The 17,016-nt window shown below is 47.1% G+C and overlaps 1 protein-coding gene across 2 annotated transcripts in view; it reads left to right on the forward strand.

Annotated features, from left to right (window-relative positions):
* znf536 (zinc finger protein 536) overlaps positions 1–17,016 on the forward strand; it is a 117,385-nt gene that overhangs the window by 215 nt on the left and 100,154 nt on the right. The window contains exons 1-2 of one of the 2 annotated variants that reach the window (XM_061276491.1): positions 122–438; positions 15,753–15,835. The gene's annotated coding sequence lies outside the window, so the exon portion shown is untranslated. Of the gene's footprint in view, positions 1–121; positions 439–15,752; positions 15,836–17,016 lie in introns of those variants that run through there. The other variant, XM_061276492.1, reaches the window with a different exon arrangement.

A 17,016-nucleotide genomic window follows, 5' to 3' on the forward strand; every position in this document is an offset into this window, starting at 1 on the left:
GTGGTGGCGTGGGAACGTAAAACGCGAGAGGACGTGCACGAGCGCCGCACAATTTGGAATTAGTAACACCTCTTAAAAAACAACAACAACCGGAGTACTAAAGGTCAAAAAAAGGAAATGGATTTGATTCGCCCTCACTCCTGGTTGCTTCTCTCGTCCGTGCGGACGGACGGAGGATTCCCGGTGCCGACGGTTGCTGAGGCTCGATCCACGGGACACGCGGAGGAAGGACGGAAAGATAGAGAGGGAGGGAGAGAGAGAGAGAGAGAGAGAGCGGGAGGGAGGGAGTGAAGAGAGCGAGTGGAGGGGGGGTTCACAAGGACAAGATTCCCACGTCAGGTCGGGATGCGCGCGTGGAGCGTGGAAGCTCTCTAACAGGTCCCGCGCGCACTTTCCCCCTTCGACTGCGTGCACGCGGTAGGAATTTCCTCCGAAAAGGTAAGGACGCACTCTTTGAGTCCTTTTCCTTTTTGAGGTGAGCGTGATTGCCGTGAAATTAATCAGGCAGCAATTAGAGCGTCGGTGGAAGTGGATTTATCCTTGCACGCGTCTCGTGCGTGCGTGCGTGCGTGCGTGGACTCTTTTGCTTTCTTTTCCCCCTTTTTTTTTAAATTAATTTTTTTTTTTTAAACACAGACTAAGTTGAGCGCGCGGCGTTTTCGTCCTATCTTTTGGGGAGTAAAGTTCCGAAAGATGTCAGGGAGCAGAAAAGCGGGCGGACCGGCTTCAAAGTCTGCCATTTTGTAGCCGACGCAGCCGGCCGGGGTTGCTTTGACATGTTCCGCGCAGAGCAGATGTCACGCCGAGCCCCCGGGGGGCTTCCGCGACGGCGACAAAGTTGGCCGAACGGAGGAAACGCGCGAGAGATGTTGTCTCTCTCTTCTGCTTGCTTGCTTGCTTCCAAAATTCCAGTTCACTTTGACGCCTTCCGTCTCCAATGGAGGCTGGCTGTTTCGGACGACACTTGCAAAAGCCCTCTAATCCCATTATGGTGTAGGTGTGCGCGCGCGCGCACGTGCACTCTGAACCCGAGGTCATGAGACTTGAACCTGACACCTGCACCTTAGGGGGTCTGTCAAGGGGCTCCCAAATGATTAGGTTTGCCGGCCATGTTGCGTAACATGCTCGTGTGTGTGTGTGTGTCCGCTCGTTGACGAGGCCTTGCCGTCGCCATTTTATCAAATTACAGAAAGTGCGGCTTTGGCCACCTGTCAATCATTGGCGTTCCGCGCCACACAAGAGGCGCAGCGATTCCATTTGCCTCGTCGTGAAACCCCCTAGTGACCCCCCCCCCCCCCCTCCACCCCAAACCTGATTAGTGTGTGGGAGGCGGGCGTTAATTACCGCAGTCATTGTCACAACAGCCACTTCCTGCTCATACCTGCCCAGCATTGGCAGCAGGGACGCCAGCATGTGTGCGTGTGCGTTCTACTGTAAAACACGCAGCAGCTCTGTGGCGAAGTGACCCCGAACTCCTGAGGTCACTGACAGACACACACACACACACACGCACACACTACACGGCCACTAGAATATAGCACACGAAATGAAGCATGTAAAGTTGGAGCAAACACAGACTGTTCCATCCAACACGTCCATATCTGTGACAAAACAATTGATTACTAATGGTGTCGTTGCTGTGCTTAAGCTCCAGTTTAGTTTGGGGGCCAGTTCAGCAAATACACACACACACACACACACAAAGTTGACTTCATGGCACGCAAAGTGGCAACAGCAGCGGCGATTTGATGCTTTCTCGCCGACGCGTCGTCCTGCTTGTGGCGTTCTGCTCGAGGTCCGCTTCGTACACACACACGCTTGAAATAAACGCTCAGTGGAACTCTTTGCTCTTCCACTTGAGCGTACTTTGCTCCTTTGTCATTTTATCTCCGGGTTCCGTATGTCTCACACACACTCTCACACTTGCTCGAATTAAATATACATGTCATTATTTCATGCGATAGTAATTTGTTTTCTACAAAAATTCGACATGTAACAGACACACTTGAATTATCCCCCCTCACACACACACACACACACACACACACACACACACACACGCGCACACACACACAATTCAATAAGTAATAACGGTCCTAATTCGATGCTGTGGTCCAAGTTTGGAATTCAACGCACGGTCATCACGTCTTGATTGTTCATCATCTTTTTCCTCCTTATTTTTTTGGGTAAGAGATTTTATTTGAAGAGGCGCCGACGTGGCAGCTGAAAAGAATGGAAATGTAACAATTTGTCACTTGTCTCCAAAGTGACAGAGGAGACAATGTGGGTCAAGGGAAAAGACAAGCAAATCCAACAAATCATAAGCATTGATCATGCGCGTCCAGGGGGGCTTCACTTCATATTCCGAGGAGGGAAATAAAAAGAGGGCCGGCCTGCTGCTTTCGGAACGTCGCGTGTGCGTGCGTTTCTGTGTATCCGCCTGGGAGTGACTGTGTGTGTGTGTGTGTGTTAACGAGTGTGTGTCACATTAATGACGATGAGGAGGAGGAAGAATAGCAGAATGCATGATGATGTCGTCATGTCTCCTTACGCTATAAACGTGTCACTTTGGAGTGTGTGTGTGTGTGTGCGTGCGTCGGGGTGTAATGAGGAGGCAGTGAGGTGTGTGTGTGTGGGGGGTGAACGTCAAATTTGATGCCTTTGTAAAACACGTCATTTGTGTCGCTTGTATATATTATATTATAGTATATTTATAGTTATCAAATGTAGCCATCCATTTTGTTTTTTGCACACAGCCAAATATCTCATTCAGTTACATTGCAGCAGAACAACAGCGGATCCAATAATGGAAGTGAGTTGCACATATTTGTGTGTGTGTGTGTGTGTGTGTGTGTGTGTGGTGGGGTTTCTAATGGGGTTGTCAGATTGAAGCCTGAATTAAAAAGTGAGTGGCTGGCGCAGTGCAGAAGAGAATGTATTTTTCTGAATGCACCATTCAAGACGAGTGAGGTGTTTTGGTGTGTGTGGAACCAGGTTGGAATCTGGCTCCCAATCCGACTTGATGCCTGAATTAAAAGTGTGGTACGGAGTAGAAACGCGCTTGTCTGCGAGGGGGGGGGGGGGGGTCGAGCCGGGGCAACTAGATGATTGTGTGCATGCGTGCAACAGAATGATTGCTCTTTATTCTGTTGGCTGAACTTCACTCTTCTCCTGTTTGTTGTTGTTCATTTTCCCAAAGTTCATTTGGGATTTAGGGATGTCAAGAAGGTACTCCAACCCCCCAGAACTCCCCACCCCCCACCTGCTTTGATGTGCCTGTTTTCCACCATGTCATTCCCGGAGACAACAGCTTAGCGGCCGTCAATCAGGAAGCTCGTTCAGTATTCACACATTCTCAACAAGAGACGGTGTGTGTGTGTGTGTGTGAGGGGGGGGGGGGGGCATATCCATTGCCCAATCCGCACGGCGTGGCCGGCAAAGGGAAGCGAGACGGAGGCCGAGGAGCCGGACTTTCGCGTCTTCTCTGTGCATTTTGATGATGAGGATGAGCAGCTCCTCTTCAACTTGCTCATCCTTGTTCTTCTTCTCCTCTTCCTGCTTCCTCGCTGCCCTTCTTTTTTCCTCTCGTCCTCCTCGTATTGATGGTTTGCGGGCTCCTTGCCCGTCCGTCTCCTCATGGCCACCCACCTTAGATTGCACACCTCCAACTGCAGCACCTCTCCTTTTGCCGGCCTTATTGTCTTCCTCCTCGCTTTTGTCCTGTTGCTTCTCCTCTGGACGACCATCTTCAGGAGGACCACTTGAAGTCATGGTAAAGCCCGCCCGCCCACCCGCCCGCGTCCACCTGCTCCTCCTCGTTCTCCTCAGAGGCTGCGCCAGCCGTGATGGTTCCCTTCTGTGATTGCGCGCGAGACGTTATTGTGCGTATTCAACGGGCTCCTTGTTTGCATAATTGGATCTTAAATGAAAGTTTGCCTGACGGAACGCGCGCGCCCCAAAAAAAGCCCTCAATCGTATTCATAGAAATATGAATATACCGACAAATGTTGAGGGAGAATTCAAGAAAGTAACGCAGGCAAATACTCAACACGTCACTCAGCCAGTCCCTTCTTTCAAATCTTGACCTCAAACCGTTATTAACCCGGTCTTGAAACCCACAGCCAAGTTGAAAACATTAATCCTGGCCTGTAAGCCTGTTTTGAAGCCACCATCCATCCATCCATCCATCCATCCATCCATCCATCCATCCATCCATCCATCCATCCATCCGGGTTGTCCAACGTGCAGCCAGCGGGCCAATTCTGGCCCCAATCTGGCCCCAATCTGGGCCATAAGGACCGAACACAAACTTGACTTTTTCCCCAAAAGCAATTGTTGTTGCTAATTCCGTCCACTAGAGGGTGCCCTGATGACCTGCTATTCTGCCATTTTTATCTTGAGGGATTTCACATGAGCCTTTCTTTCTTGACATTGGCCTTTGGAATCCTGTTTGGCACCCTATCCCTTACCTTTGCTGCAAACCCTACTTTAGAAAGCCAACTTTGTCTGCTATGCACACCAAAAAGAAAGCGAGCGGCTGCCGTGCGCTCATCGGAGCTTATAAATGTGATGTGAAAGCGTTTACATTCCGCGCCAGGTCTAGCGGGTTAAAAGTACAATAGCGGGATATTCTCCCGCCCGGGGGTGCGTGGGCTCGCCGCTGGTTTGTGTGTGTGACTTGTTACGCCGCTCATCCAGCCGAATTCTATTTTCTTTGACAATGCCTTGATCGGAATTTCTCTCAGTCACTTTATGTTGGGGCTGGACTGACGGAGCAGGATGGGGGGGGGGCTTTACTTGCACCAGCGACACGCTGTTCTTGTGAAAGGCATCCGCTTGGTGGTGGTGGTCTTCTTCTTCTTCTGTCTTTGCACTCACACTTTATCTATCCCGTCGGCAGTGTTAAAAAGAAACAAGAAGTTCAGTTCTGTTCAGCTCATTGATTCAACTTGTCACCTAAAAGTAGCCCAAGCCCGCCTCCGACACAATCGTTTACGATCAACAATTTTCCTAACGAATCTAAACCGTAGTAAATATTTGGAGCGGTGGTTCATGTCCTCGTGAAAAAAAATTTAAAAAATGAAAATCGCTCACCGCCGGCCCAGCAGAGGCGTTCTCGTCAGTTTGGATCGTTGGAGCGCCGCAAAAGTTTTCAAGCACCAAAGAAAGAGTGGCCTCCCTTCTTTGCTTTTCCTTCTTGTGTCTGCTCTGCGGTCATCAGCACTAGGACATGGGTGGGTTTCTCCAAAACCAACTGTTTCCCAACACAAAGCGGAGAAAACAATTTGGGCTGAAAAGAAATGAATCAAGCGACTGGAGCCAATTTGGAACTTTGTCTAATGCCTTTAATGCTCTTCATGTTTGCCTTAGTGACACCTTTTACATTTGGCAAACCATCTAACAGTCGTATTTGAAGAAGAAAGTTCTCTTGGTTGTTATGTTTGATTCTTTCTCGCGAGCCGCTCACAAAGAGGCTTCGAGCATGACTTTCCCTGGCTGCACAGGGAGGCTATCGTGTGTCAGAGCGAATCTCAGGTGACGCCAAGCGGGTCAGCTCGGCTTGCGCGAGCGAGCGTCGGCCAAGAGGAGCCTTCGTCCGCGTGCTCCTCGTCCATCCGTCCGCTCGTTCACTTTTGCGTTGCCTTGCGCTCTCCCTGCACCCAAAAAACATTTTGGGAAAAAACAAACTTGGTTGGGGGCTACCACCTTAAAGTGGAAATGATAGTCAAGCTCATCCTGACAAACTGACTAATTATACATCACATCAAATGAATGAATGTCTGTGTGCGTGTCAAATAATGCACTTTAAGTTCCATATTGGTCATTTTAAAATGTTCCGTTAATTAATCAACTAATTAATAATGAATCAACTCATTTGCAGTAAACGAATGAGAATTTAATGAAATAGATGAATTCCAAAATATGTTAATTAATAATTGTTTTTGTGTGTGTGTGTGTGTGTGTGTGGCTGGGGGCGTAACAACAAATGCAAGAAACGTTGTCCATCGCGGCTGGAATGAGCGACGTTTGACTCTTTGCTGCAAAGAGTGGACGCGTGAACCATGAAGGCTTTTGAGCACACTCTCTTCTTCTTGTGCGACTAATTGTTGTCAAACGCGGCCACCGGAGAGCAGAGCAGAGCAGAGAGACGCCACGCCACGCCACGCCACCACAGCGGCGAGGAGGGATGATGTACTTAACGCTATCTGGAAGCTCGCCTCTCAACACGCGTCTTGCGCAGATCGGCGGCGGCAGCGGCAGCGGCGGCGGCGGCGCTGATGAATTGGCGCTGATAAAAGTGGTGCGAAATGGCGCCGCACCTCTATTAAGCGCCGCCGCCGCATTTGTCTGTCAGCGAAGGGTTTTAATGTCACACGGGCGTGAATTAAAGACGCAATCCAAAGCGCTTGCAGCCTCTTTTTTTTTTTTTTTTCCCCTTTTGCGTTATTCCTCTGAGCGGCGGCAAGGCGCCTGCTCTGTTTGCCTGTCGGGACTTTTTGTCATTGCGTCTCAATTTTTAGACAACTTTCAAGGGGGCCAACTTTTGTCTGACTCCAGTCAAGTCGGGTGACTCGGCTCAAGTCAGTTAGCCACTTGAGTCGCAGTTTGTCGCATGCAAATTGGCAGACAAGTCTATCATCAGAAAAAATGACCCCCCAAAAAAAGCTAACAAAGCCACGCCCGGAAAAAAAAGAAAAGTCTGAGCATTTGGTTGGGAGCCGACATTTAGGGGTCATTTCGAATGGATGGACGGACGCATGGAAATTCGGTATTTTTTTTGTCAAGGAAGCCTTTCCCCCTGGATTCTTTATTTTTGGAGAACTTGGGCTTAGTTCCTCCATTTGGAGGACAACTTTTACTCTTACTCCGATGGCATTATTGTGCCCTTGAATGGAATTTTTGGCTACTCCACCCACCTCCGCTACTTTGAAGCTTCGGCATATGCTAATCAGCGCCTTAATGTGTAAAACCAAGAGGAAGAAAGCAGTGGAAGATCCCTGGGGAACGCGCGCTCAATTCCACATTAGTGTTGGACGTTTATGCAAAAGTCAACAAGAAAGGTCCCGGAAGGCAAACGGAGCGAACACACGAGCATGTGTGAACACTTTAGGTGAAAAGCGCTGCTCACAGCCAGGAAAGTGTGCCTTGTTTATTTAGGGAGATATTTTTGTTTTATTCCAGGTAAATATTGTTGGTTTGTTTGTTTATTTCGGAGCTCCTCAAATATGTCTGCTGCTTTTAAAACGTGTTTTGCTCCACTCTGAGTCTTGCTTCTTCAACAACTCGCATCTTCTTGTTTGCCCAATGTACAAATGTGATTTTTTTTTTTTTTTCTTCCAACCCATCTTAGCAGCTGTGGGACTACTGCTTAGCGTCCTGTGCTAGTATTTATATTTCGTTTTACTTTGTGGTCCTAAATGATGAGTATAACCATTTTCTCATAGCTGGCTTTGTTAACTAAAATGCCCAAATCTTGTGTAACATACATTAGCATTCCAATCATTCATCGACAAATAATTAGCTGGGGAATAAATGTGGCGTGAGAACGAATGCTTATCATGAAATTGAATGGAATATGGATACACTCAAGCCAGTTAGTTCAGCATCCCCACATTTCTATTTCCTTTTGCGTTTCCTGGCTTTGAATGGTTGTCGTTTTGTGTTTTATTTTTCCCGTGGGTTATTGTGTGTGTGTGCGCGTGCGTGCGTGCGCGCGCGCGTGCGCGTTGTAGGGCCGCAGGGTTCCGTAATTGGTGGGTGGGGTTGTTCAGTGGCTGTTGCGCTTCCCTGGCGGAGGTCACTCTCCTCCTTGTCGTTGTCCTTTTTTCTTCCAATTTTGTTGTCTGCAGGCGGCCGCTCACAAGCTTTTGTTGCCGGAGGTAATCTGCCAAGTGATCTTAATTATGGAGGCTCTGCACCCCTCCCCCTCAGTAAACCGCAAAGCAGCCCCCCCCCCCCCTGTCTCCCCCGCACTTCCTCGCCTTTCTTTTTCTACATTGTACATGTTTCTAATCAGATGCCATCGTTATTTGGTAATGAGGGCGAAAGGAGACGCCAGGATCTTTGCCAGGAACGTTGTCGATGTTACACGCTAAAATAAGACAAAATAAACACTTTTTTAAAAATCAAAGCATACGGGATGAATCAGGCTTTAACGCCAGACGGTTTCTGTTGTTATTGAAAGTAAATGTGATATACAATATATGAAATTTTCCATTTACGGGTAACTGATCATCAAAACTGGGTGCACAATTTTATAGTTTAATAAGAATAATTATCCTATTAATAATAGTAGCAGCAGCTTGTGTCAAAGGAACTAACTTTCAAAAACTAAAACTCTCAGCATTTTTAAGTGTAATACAGGTCAGTCCAGAAAAATTACCATTTAAAAAAAAAAAAAAAAAAAACATAAAACATAAACTACAACTCTGCGACTATTACCGTAATTTTCGGACTATAAGTCGCGGGTTTTTTTTCATAGTTTGGGTGGGGGGGGGCGACTTATACTCAGGAGCGACTTAGATACATATATATGTTTTTTTTCTTCACTTTTTTGGGCATTTTATGGCTGGTGCGACTTATACTCCGGTGCGACTTATAGTCCGAAAACTACGGTACTATTTGTGTGCATGTTGGAACATTCCCGTACTGAAAACCATATTCATAACTTTTTCTTTGCCTTTAGTCTTACATGCCCTCTTTAATATTTTCGTGCGTGTGTGTGTGTCTGTGTGTGTGTGTGTGTGTGCGTGCGTGCGTGCGTGCGTGCGTGCGTGCGTGTGTGTGTGTGTGCGTGCGTGCGTGCGTGCGTGCGTATATATGTATATATATATATATATATATATATATATATATATATTACATTACATAATTACATTATGTTTTTTATAATCAGAAATAGTTTTGCACAATTTGTTCCAATATGATGATGTCATTTCCAGGCCACACAAGTGGTCACATTTAATGAGGGACATGTTTTGTGTGTGTGTGAGTCCGTGCGCGCGCGTGTGTGTGTGTGTGTGTGCGTGCGCGCGCGCGTGTGTGTGTGTGTGTGCGTGCGCGCGCGCGTGTGTGTGTGTGTGTGTGTGTGTGTGTGTGCGTGCGCGCGCGTGTGTGTGTGCATAAGAGCGAGGGGGGCGGGGGGGTTCGAAGTAGGATCCATTACACAGAAAGAGGCGAGGCATTGACGAGATGATCCGATGAGGATTAGACTCACAATCCTGATGGACACTGAAAAGGTGACCACAGCGTGTGCGTGCGTGCGTGCGTGCGTGCGTGCGTGCGTGCGTCCACACCATGTCTCCTCTTCCGAAGCCACACCGACCGGAAAGGCCGTCCCGATTGCTCACTTTCTCTCGAGGTTCTCTCAAGGGTCACTTCCAGGGCATGCTGAGATCAAAGCGGTCCAGAAAAGTTTCAAATGAGTTTGTAATACACATATTATTAGCTCAAATGCTCAAATCACCGTTATTTGTGCTCCATTGGTTAGCAAAGTTCACAAGACGAAACGTAAAATGACGACTTAAAAACCATTGGCTAAGCGCCTACTCTCCCTGCAATGTAGTATGTGAAATAAGTGAAGCCTTTTTATTCAATGAACTCAAAACGTAAGCAATGACCTTGTAAAGCAACATTGCTAAGCCAGCTAGCTTTGCTGCCGGGGCTCAGCCTGTTTCTAGAAGGTGTCTCTTTTTAGGGGTGGCTGCTTGCAAATGTTCAAAACAAAACGCTGTTGAAAACGGATGGATGGATGGATGGATGGATGGATGGATGGATGGATGGATGGATGGATGGATGGATGGATGGATGGATATTTGATCTTAGCTGCTAGTAGTCCTAACGGGATTTGATTGTGACATTTTGTGTGATAGGATGGGCCGCAGCCGCTGGGGTTAAACGGTGTGACTGGCATTTGGGCAAGTCTTTGGGGGGTGATGTGCATGCGCGCCGCGCCGCGCCGCCCCGCCCCGCCCCGCCAGTGTGCGTGTGCTTATATTATTAAAGGTTGCCAGGGTGCTGAAGTGCGACAAAGCAGATGGCCTTTACATAAAACATGCTAAGATGATGATTAGCATCCTCCTCCTCCTCCTCCTTCTTCTATTACAGTAAAAGTAGCACGCATTGCTTCTATAACGACGCAAGGCAAAAGTCTCTCCTGAAACTTAATCCTGTTTACAGTTGCAAGCGGGAATTTGACACAAATGTTCCGAGTCAGTTGAAACATTAAGCTGGGTTGCTTCAAATGATTGCTGTTCAGAAAACGACGCTATTTTTTTGCTACTGCAGCTGAATTTACCACTTGAGCAGCAAGTGATTCAAAACTAGCTTGGTCACAACAAAATATTTATATCCAACACCATAAGACGAAAAAAAAAAAAGAATAAATGTTACAATATTGTGGAGAAAAAAAGCCATACATTTGGACCAGAAATATAATGGTTTTAGGAGAACGAAATCAAGACAAATCCACATAAACCTCATGAGTGTTGGAATATTTCTTTCATTTTTAATGATATCCATCCATCCATCCATCAAATCGTTAAAAAAATACAGTTTATGGGAATAAAATGGTCATGTTGCCAGAAAAAGACTACTTTTGAGGATCAAGTTGTGAAAAAAGAAGAGATTGTAAGTCATCATGGCATATTTGACCTTATTTAACTACATTTGTATTTGAATGACAATCACATTTTGCCAGACAAAGGTTGGAGAATTCAGAAGTAATTTTATATCGTCTCATTTCATCTTAGAAAATAACGGATGAGAATCTTTTAATTTTGGGGGTGGGGGGGATTCTTTTTTTTTTTTTATTAGAATAACGTTTTAACATGGCAAGAACAATATGAAATTAAGTGGCAATAATGTCAGTCAGTCACAGTATATTTTTCACAAACTCATGTTAAATCTTGCAACATAATACTACTTTTTGCTGAATATTTAACAATAATAGTATATGATTTTTGTTTCCTTAAAATCAATTCTGAGGATAAAGTCTGATTACTCAGAAGGGAAAATTGCCTTTATTTTCTTCCTTGGATGGTGCACAATGTGACTTCATATTTGGTTCAAATTTTAAAAGGCGTTCACCCTGTCACACCGTTGCTGTCTCTTGGGTCAACATTGAGTGTGTGTGTGTGTGTGTGTACGTGTGTGTGTGTGCGTGCATCCTGCTTACTCGGCTCCTCAAGTTTTTATCACCAATCTGTCATGCACAAGCACGGAGCACACTCCTTGTGCACCACCCAATTACGCGCGTGCGAGCGAGCGTCTTGAAATTCTTCTTTGCTGGCCGCTTGTGTCCTTCCTCCTCCTCCTCCTCCTCCTCCTCCTCCTCCTCCTCCTCCTCCTCCTCCTTCTTCTCCTCCTCATCCCATCCTGCTCGTCGGCCGCTTCTCACAACAAAGCGTGTTTGTTGTGTGGTGCATGCTTTTGCACTCTCACAATTAGGCAGAATTCAAATGACGACGTTTTGTTTGAAGGGCCTGCGAGACTTTTTTTTTTTTTTTGGTGGTGGGGGGGGGGTTGTTTGTTTGTTTTACCGTTTAAAAAGTCTCGTCTAGTTTTGTTTGTTGTCGCCACCTCCTCCGGTTCGAGCACTTCCTGTTTAGCGTCGGGCGACTGATGAAAGTTGGTCGCACCTCTCGCTGTTAAAACGCTCTTTAATTGGAAGGCACAAAAAAACCCACACACAAAACGAACGCTTTGTCGCCACTTTAAAGAGCAAAACTTCACACGTGCGACTGAACAAAAACAACAACAAAAAATACTTTTAATTCTGTTTTTTGATACAAATGATCTGTACAAAACAATAAAAGCTTTAGATCTTCTCCTTTCCATGCACGCCTGCGCACACACACACACGCTGCAAGGGAGATGAAAAGATTCAAAAGGAAATGTGACATTCCTTGCTGGCCTCTTCAACTTGCGATATTGTTGTCTGGTGCGCGTGCACACGCACACGCACACTCCCGCCTCCAATGTTGCGTGTGTACACGCAATGGTCTTTCGCGGCCAATCAAAGAGCATCCGAAGCCATCTGGCGGTGGGCTCGGTTCGGCTCGGCGGCCCTGCCTGCCTGCCTGCCTGCCGGCCGGCCGGCCGGCTTCTTAATGACCGGCACGTATCCTCAAATGGGTCTTGGCAGATTATTTGCAGGTACTTGACTTGCATCTGTTTGCAATTTTGCAAATGTACGCGCGGCACTTGAACCCGGCGAGAAGAATAGCGAGAAGAAGGAGAGGGAGAAAAAGACGAGGGGAAGGCTATTTTTAATCCCGGAGATGACGACAGCTGTCACAAAGACGCGGGCCGACACCGGTGGTCCGCACCTGGACTCAAACTGACGCACGTTCTTCACAATCAGGATTTGGGAATTTATTTTCCCCCACCAAAGGAAATCACGGAAATAGAAATAATCGCTTCCATCATAAAAAGCTTCATTAACAGCGCAGGCAGTGTTTCAAGGCCCGTTGTTATCCTTAAAGGGGAACTCAAGGCCTACATTTTTTTTTTCTTTCTTTCTTTCCCCCGGGCATGAGTACGTTCCCTGCGCCCTCCAATCAAGCAGATCAATTTGTTTGCGTCGTTCTCAGGGAGCTGCCATTTTGTTTTCTTGTAGCGCCCTTTGCCGGCCACCGCGTGAACCTCGGCCCTTTCCTGGCTTTGCTCACACGGTGCGCCTCATTGAAAAATGAGAAAGAGGAATGAGAGGGGATTTTTTTTTTTTTTGTCTTTTGAAACTGTAACTTGGCAGCCGGTCCGCTTTAGAGCGCCTCGTTGTCGCCGCGTGGGAAAGCGCCACGACGACTTGGCGGGATATATAGCGGCAAGCGGAGACCTTAAGTGAATATATCGGGGCATCTCGAGCATGCAGTTACCTGCTTGTGCAAGCATCAAAAAGATGCGTGCCTTTATCAGCTGCTATCAGATAGTTTGGCACACCACTGCGTTTTGAGGGCGGACGGCGCGGCTTGCTTTTATTTACTTGTGTTCAATTTTTCCCAAATAATTGGGCTACTTTAGCGTTTATCAAAATGGCAGATCAAAAATGTTATACCTGGATGATTAGCCCCGCCCCCTCGATGACCTCACACCTCCCTGTTTCCGTACGCACTTCTTCCCAGCTTCTTCTTCCAGTGTGACTTCACCGCTCGTTATTTCGAGCATGTGGCGAGCAGCTGACCGGCTTAACCCAAATTGAATAATAAGGTGGCCTATTGTCCCGGCCGGCGAGCCCACCCTGGCTGCGGTAATTGCGGAGGAGGTGGTTACAATTACATTAATGACATATTTCATCAAGTGTGTTTATGCAGCGTCAAGAAGAGGCCCAACTTTTGTTTTTGCATTTCCACCCTCCGTCAACCACCCCCCCCCCCTCCTCCACCCCGCCCGCCCGCCCGCCTCGCCGTAGCGCTCTTTGTGCTGCTTTTATTAGCGACGAGGGAAAGGGGCGGTGCCCCGAGGAGGAATTATGGCCAAAGTGTATGCCTTGCAACTTTTTAGCCCCCCCCCCCTTCCCCCCCCTGCTGCAAATGTTTATTTGAACAGTAAGCTCGTGATTTGAATATTTGTAATCCGTGCTTAAATTTACAGGCCAGATGAACTTTTTGGCACCAAGTGGCAACCATAAGCGGGATTTTCTCAAATAGCTGGACAAAATTTTAAGCCATGTGCCAGCCTTATATAATTTTACACCACGCCACCAAGAGAGGCGTGCGTGCCTGTGTGCGCGTGTGTGTAGTGGGGTGGGCACAAACAAACTAACATCCGTCTTATTTACTTTAGCCATCGCGCTAATGCTAGCACACGTGCCAGGCGCCTTAGCAGACATCTTGCTTGGCGCGCAAGTTGTTAGTTAGCAAGGAAGGAAAAAAGCAATGGAAGAATTGAAAGAAGGAAAACTGGGGGGGAGGGAGGGAGGGAGGGAGGGAGGGAGGGAGGGATGGAAGAAAGAAGGAACTAGGAAGAAAGCAATAAACGGGGAAGGAAGCAAAGGAGGCACATTCATTCATTCAGGTGTCTGCTTCCTCGCCGTGCGTGTGCGCTAACATATTGTGTGTGCGTCGGGATGCGGAGGAGGTGTGTGTGTTGGCGTGTGCGTGGAAAGCAGTTGGGTGAACAGATGAATGAGTCGTTGGCCTCCGTCGTGGTTGGCACTTAGCGGCGTGGAAAAGCTTCTCTCGGAGTCCATTAACATATACATTAACACACACACACACACACACACACGATGTTCCCATGTCACCGTTCAGTGTGAAGGCTTCTCACACAGAAGGGGCCGTGGACATGACGTTTTCAGATGCATGTATAGTAAAAAAAAGAAGGCAATTTTGGCTATATGTACAGTACGTGTGTGTGTGTGTGTGTGTGTGTGTGTGTGTGTGTGTGCGCGTGCGTGTAGACGTTCACCACACGCAGAGTTGGAAAGCAGCCGAGTTGAAAGCAGTTAAGACATAAGGCGCGAGCAGTCGGGTGATGTTGATTCCACAAAAGATGCAGGGGCAAAATGAGCACATCAAAAAACAGAACACACACACACACACACGTAGCGAGTGTATAATCCAGAGCAGGGTTGTGTGTCTGGCAGCGAATTTTTCAGCGTGCATGTGTGCGCCGGGATGTAATTCATTTTCCATCTCTGTTCATTAATCATTGTTAAAATTAGTGATCCATTTCTTCCACTCTGCCATCTGCACTCAGGCTCCTCACAAACATGAACGCCGGCCTCCTAATCACAAGTGACAAGGCCTCCAAATAGCTCCCCCCCCCCCCGTCACACTCCGACCGACCGACCGATCCGCGGCGCCGTCCAAAAGAGGAGGCCCGAGAGGCGGCAGATGTGCGACGCAACTCGAAAATAAGCCCGCTTCGGACATTAAGCGGACGGACGCTGCTCTAGCCAAGAGAAAAAGGATCCACTCTTGGTTGTCGATTGACACGCAAACGCACAATGTTTAGCGGCGGGCGCGTTAGTTCGAATGTGCCTCGTCGTCTTGTTGTTGTTTTTGCGCTTGACGCAAAGATCGGCTGTCAATCAAGCGCTACCTCTTAAAAGTCGTCCCGCTAACGACTTCCTCGCGGGCCCACAGATGTGCTGGGGGGGGGGGGGGGGGGGTCTGCGTGAGGGCCACCCGTATCTACACGTACAAAGCTATCATGATGCCTTAAGTCACAATCTAAATTGGCTCCCAGGGGCCTCCGACTGACTACCTTGTTCACCAAAGGCGTTGTGTGTGTGCTTCCTGAGTACTGAGAGCATATGCTACTGTAACCTGAGACACCACACACACACGTAGAGAAAATGCTATCGGGAGTTAGCGGCTCTGTTTTGCAAATGTTTTCCGTCAGGACCGTCATTAGTCAGAATAGTTCTTTTAAAGCAACACACACACACGCCGTCCTCATGAAAGGTGCAATTTTAGAAAGGGAAATAAATGTCAAATATGCCAACTATTTTGCCATCCATACTGTTAGTTTTGTATCTGTTTTCATTTGAAAGAGCACCGATTGCATACATGGACTGTTAGCACGTTAGTATTTGATCAGCTTTCATTTCAATAGTAATGATCAGTGGAGATCGTTTTGCAAATGGAATTTCAATTTTATTTTGACCAACCCACATGCAAACTCCCGTCCTTACGATAAGTTAGCATAGCGACCGTCACTAATTGCTGTGGTGTCAGCATTGTGGCTCCCTCATTGTTGCTGTCAAGCTTCAAATGACTTGACTGTCAATGTACTTTGTCTTGCAGCCGGTCCGGTGTTGGCCCTCCCTCCATCTTCTTCCTCCCCCGCGACGAGAGCTAACGAGCTAGCGATCGCTGTCCATCAGCAGGTACGATTCCAAATGCCCGTCATCGCACGCATCCATTTCATCCATTTTGCCTTTGACCTGATAAACTGCTGATAAATCGGAACGCATGAAATGGCCGGCCGGGATGATATTTTGCTTTTTTTTTTTTACTGCAACCACTCGCAATTTTCAAACAATGACGTTTCACGTCTCTGCAGGAATTCCACAAATCTTCACATTGAGTGAGTGAGTGAGTGAGTGAGTGAGTGAGTGAGTGAGTGAGTGAGTGAGTGAGTGAGTGAGTGAGTGAGTGAGTGAGTGAGTGAGTGAGTGAGTGACTGAGTGAATGAGTGACTGAGCACATTGTGATATTATTATCCTTTTATTGCCTCTTTGACAAAACAAAATGTTTGACATTTGGGATGTAACTTTGCAAGCGGGTTTATGAAAATTAGGATTTTTAATTTTTTTCATTTGACAACATTTTGGTTCCCATTGTTATTGTTGAGGTTAATATGTATGTTGAGCCTGTGGTGTTCTTGATTCATCTTATTCTGAGTCATTTCATATGTTCATGATGGAACGCGGTAGGTCACGTTATAAGCATGAATATAATTGACATGATTGTAGAGAAAGAAAGGTGGTGGTGGTGGTGGGTGTACTCGTAAGAGGGGCTTGAGCAGTGGGTTCAAGGCGGTTGGTGAAAATTGATCTGCGCTGAATTCCAAATCAATGCAAACCTTTTTTTTTTCTCTGGGAACCTCACAACGGATCCTTCTCCACGCCAAAGCTGACGATCACGCTTGAAACGTACAAAGGCTTCAAACGAGTTGATTCAAATGTAATCATAACAATCACAAGACAGAAACAATCAATAGTATTTATTTTTAAGTCCGAGTTAGGAGGTAGTGAAAAACAGTTCATGTAAAAAAAAAATGCAAAATGTTGTGAATTGTAACAGGCCCCCCCGCGCCCACGTTCGGTCTACTCTCCAAATACGGTCACTGTTGTGCAACTCGATCGGCAAACAGTTCATTTGAACGTTCCTGAAAATGACACTGGTTCATTTTCTTGGTTCACGTCCTCCTTAGCATCTCCTGGCTCAGTTAGCAGTTTAGCGGTTCAGCTGCTCGGCGGGTATAAATAAGACGTGATTGGCACCCCGGCGGAAGTCTCTTCACGTCTTCATCTGACAGCCTTCATTTGCGGGACGAGTGTCACTT

This window comes from Syngnathus typhle, linkage group LG4, assembly GCF_033458585.1.
Source record: "Syngnathus typhle isolate RoL2023-S1 ecotype Sweden linkage group LG4, RoL_Styp_1.0, whole genome shotgun sequence".
In the NCBI taxonomy this organism is placed as follows: domain Eukaryota; kingdom Metazoa; phylum Chordata; class Actinopteri; order Syngnathiformes; family Syngnathidae; genus Syngnathus; species Syngnathus typhle.